Here is a 4,411-nt window from a genome sequence, read left to right on the forward strand (position 1 = left end):
TAAACATTATTTTAAATACAGTTTATCTCCCTTAAGTAATAGAGAGACATAAATTCAGAGAACATCAGTGTTGACGTTAGTTCTCCCCTCCTTCTGCCACCTCAACTTGTTTCAGCCCTCTAAACTGGATATTCTCCTCTGGAAATTAAGGATTTCCTCAGTTGCTGGGTAAGCAATGCCTCTCCACATCCTCTGCTTTCCACCCCTTCAGCCCATGGGCTTAGAATTAGATCGATTTGTAAACCTGGGATATGGTAGCCCAGTGACAAGGACAGTGACATGCTTTCACCTTAATAGTCCTGCTACCACATCTGCTCCATGGTACGAATCCTTGGTGTCTGTGTAGTTCCCAGATCAAAGACAGCTCAGGCAGTGAGTATTTTGACCCAGTCATCTGGGCTTAGCTTCTGGAGAGGATTCCTCTCTGAAATCCTGGGCAGTTGACCTGCTTGCCCTTTTAGTTTCCTCCACAGAGCAAGGGCAATGCTGGATCCTGCTGTTCTGTCACCAGGCAGAATTTCTGCTGCAAAAGGACAATTTACCAAGTGTAGGAGTCATTACCAGATTTCTGAAAAATAATTCTATCTTAACTTTTTTCTGCTAGTGCTCTGTCTACCTGACAAGTTGCCCCAGTTAAGAGAGTTTTTCACATTAAAATAGACTTTTTCCTGTGCTGTCTGGACCCCTGGACCCCAAACTGCAGTTGAGTCTTTTCTCCGCTCTCCTGTCCCACACTTTCTTATCAGTCCTTGATCTTGAATCCAGTGCAAATTTCAGCCTCAATTTCCATTCGAGGCTCCTGTTGCTATAAGGTACCCATAATGCCACCTTAATTTTACAACAGTTGTCACAAAAATATATTTTACCTTTAAGTAATATGGAAAAAATCCAAAATGTTAATACCATATTCAAAAAAATTTTTTTTCATTTCTTTTATACTATTAGGATAAAGCAAAGGGGAGCAATGACTGCATAATCATGATAGAGTATGAAGTAAATCAAAGGATGATAAAATAACTAGGACAGAAAAAATGCAACTTAAAATTTTTTTTCTGATACTTCATCTACAAACATTGTTTTGCAAATGTTTTAAAGTCAATTCATTTTCTAAAACATCTTATGACTTTTATTACTATAGTAGTAGGGGTTGGAATGAAAAATTATCTCCCTTATTTCCCTAGGCACTCATTTTACTTTTTAGGTACCACTACTGATAATTTCTAATTTGGCTCATCACTTCAGTGGGAATTCAGTGCACATAAGGGGCACATATGTAATTGGCAACCTAATTTTTCTGCTTTCATCAAATGGTACAATGCCAAATCTTCATTGAAGTTGCCAGTTAAATGCACTTGGAACCAAACAGCAGCAAGCATAAGAGATGAAAATGAACAAACTGGAAAGAGTCATTAACTTTCTGTTTTCCTATCACAACACAAATTGTATCAGGAAAATGTAGCAAAGTGGGAAATTCTACTTGAAACATTAAGCAACCTTAAAAGAGAATAATTCATTTACTTAACTTCTGAAATGTTGTTCATTATAATTTATAAACGGGGTTTCTGGTACAGATTTTTTTTCAACAAAAAATAGAAATAGTTAAAATGAATCAACTTTTCAGAAGTATATTTTAGGGTATATATTTTCATTTGGTTTATTGGTCCAGTGTGTATGAATTCTGGCCTTTATTTGGCAAGCAAAATTGTTATAAAATTAAGGAAGGAATGTTGGCTTTACTTAATACCTTAATGAATAAAGGCAATTGACAGATTTTCATGGTTCTCACTAATTATGAATGCAATTGAGTGTGAAAATTACAATCAGTTGTGGTTACCAAAAGTGCCCTTGAAATATCTGGTCTAATGTATAATTCTGAACTGTGTAATATAGAGTCATTATTGAATTTACATTATTGGTGACAATTAAATAGAGAACTGGGATTATAAAAACACCAAAAACTTGCCAATATGATTGAGCATCCTCCTTAAAGGTGAAAAACTTTTTTCTTAAATGCCTATTTAGGGCTTCCCTGGTGGCGCAGTGCTTGGGGGTCCGCCTGCCGATGCGGGGGACGCGGGTTCGTGCCCCGTTTCGGGGGGATCCCACATGCCGCGGAGCGGCTGGGCCCGTGAGCCATGGCCGCTGAGCCTGCGCGTCCGGAGCCTGTGCTCCGCAAATGGGAGGGGCCACAACAGTGAGAGGCCCGCATAACGCAAGGAAAAAAAAAAAAAAAAAAAAAAAAAGCCTATTTATAGCTTTTAAATAAACTACATATTTATTTGCTAGGTTCAAAGTTCAGATCAGGAATATGTCTTCTAACAAAATTTCATTTTGCAGTGATAGCAGGATTCCTTTAGTAAGGACTTCAGGAAGAGTTTCCTGACTTTTTTCATCTATAAATCCAAGTAGTAAGGGCCTTTTAAATCCTTGCCTAACCCTAAAAAGGTGGACAGTTTTGTAAACCGTTCTTGCATTAGAAAAAAGAGGGAAGTAGAAGGAAAATGCTGAGGGGTTGTAGATCAGCTTACTCCATAATTATTGAAAGCTATAAAGAAACTGTTAAGACTCTCAACTAAGCCAGGTGGTCTGAATGGGAGGGAGCATGGACAGTAGTGTAAGGCAGACTTAGGTTGAATTCCAGGTGCACCACTTAATTTGTACGAGGCCTAATGTTAACTACCTATCCTCCCCAAACCTGACTTTCCTGATCTACAAAATTGAAGAAATGGTAATGGCTTTTTCACAGGGCCTACACACATTGAATCTCAACATCCTTTGTTAGTATATCCATTTAATAATGCTTGATCAAGGGAGCTATCATGTCCTGTATTTTTATGTTATTGATATATTTGTCCACTGGTCCCAACTTTGCTGCCCTTTTTTGATTATATACTTAAGCCACTTTTAATGGATTCTAAACTCTTTGTATGAGACATGGAAGAATTAGGGCAAAAGAAAATTGATGGTAAAGGTAAAATATATGGAGAACATATTATGAGCTGGCATACACCAAAAACCTGAGGACATAGCAGTGGATATAGCTACTAATAAAGAGAGAAGATACAATAACTGAGTTGTCAGCCCTAGCCTCCTAGATGTTCTTAATTTCCTTTTGTCATGTTTATGAAAATAAAGTTTTCCACAGTTGTCACCCCAAAGCAGGGTTGTCCCCATACCAAAATCCACATCGACCACTAATACTCATTCAAAAAGTACACCTTGCTTTTACACTCAATATATTTACATTTCAGAAGTCAGACTATGACCAGATTTAGAACGCGCACACACACACACACACACACACACACACACACACACAAACTTGAAAGAAGCATAGATTGCTTGATTCCTGGAAGCTGTTTGCCAATACAGTAGTGCATCAGATCACAAAGATCCTACAATCTGGGCAGCAGGCTAGTTAGAGGGTAAGGGAGGTAATGTCAGGTGCCCAAACTTAGCACTGGGGATGTATTTTCTATCTAGAAATGGTCCTACAAGCCACCAAAATTGGTTAAAAAATGTTTCCAACACACACACACAGAGTTAAATGCACTCCATCTGCTTTATTGCCTGCTAAAGACATAAATATACAGGAGTGGAGATAAAGAAGGGGATGAATGGGAGAGTTCAGGACCCAGGGCAAATCTAAAAGGAAATGAGTTAGTGCAATAGGAGAAAGGACCAAGGGAAAATAAATTAGGTAAGCAACAGCACCGTGCATCAGAAGTCGTCTCCACCACTAAACTGGCAAAATATCTCTAGAGGGCCATCAGTCAAATGATGTCAAAATGGTAACTGGTTCTGTTTGTAATCCCCGTGTTGTTGAGGACCTTATGTGCAGGAACACAAGTTCCACTCCAGGCCACAGTCCCAATGCTTCCATTATCCTGCAGAAGAACTGAGTGCTGTAAATATCTGTTGGGAGGTGTCATCTGTTAAGAGAAAGGAAGCCAGGTTTCTTGCTGCCTTTGAGGTAAGAGATGTGTCAGGATGTGAATAGCCTGGGTGAGAAGGAAAAGAGGAGGAAGCCTCACAGTTTCCCCCCTGAGAGGTGGAAGAGAAAGAAAATAGCATCGGTGGTTGGAGAGAAAAGATACAGTGCATTTTCAGCATTACCGGGGCTCCTTCGCAGAGCTTCAGATTCTCCCTCTCTAACACTTTTGACCTGCCAATGCACTTGGACTCGACGCACTCATGAGGATGGGCTGACTGCAAAGCCAAGTCAGCACGACAGAATACGGCTTCCCCTAAAATGAAAACTCAGCAACGGGCCAGCAGTGGGTGTGCGCGCGTTAATGCAAGAGTATGCGTGCGTGGCAACCCGCGGCCTCAGTTGGCCAGGAGCCGTCCTCGGAGCCATCCACGCCCCGCCCCAGTTTAACCCCTCCCTCCGCCCCAGTTTAACTCCTCC

Source organism: Lipotes vexillifer, unplaced genomic scaffold (genome assembly GCF_000442215.2).
Source record: "Lipotes vexillifer unplaced genomic scaffold, Lipotes_vexillifer_v1.1 scaffold178, whole genome shotgun sequence".
NCBI classification, from domain to species: domain Eukaryota; kingdom Metazoa; phylum Chordata; class Mammalia; order Artiodactyla; family Lipotidae; genus Lipotes; species Lipotes vexillifer.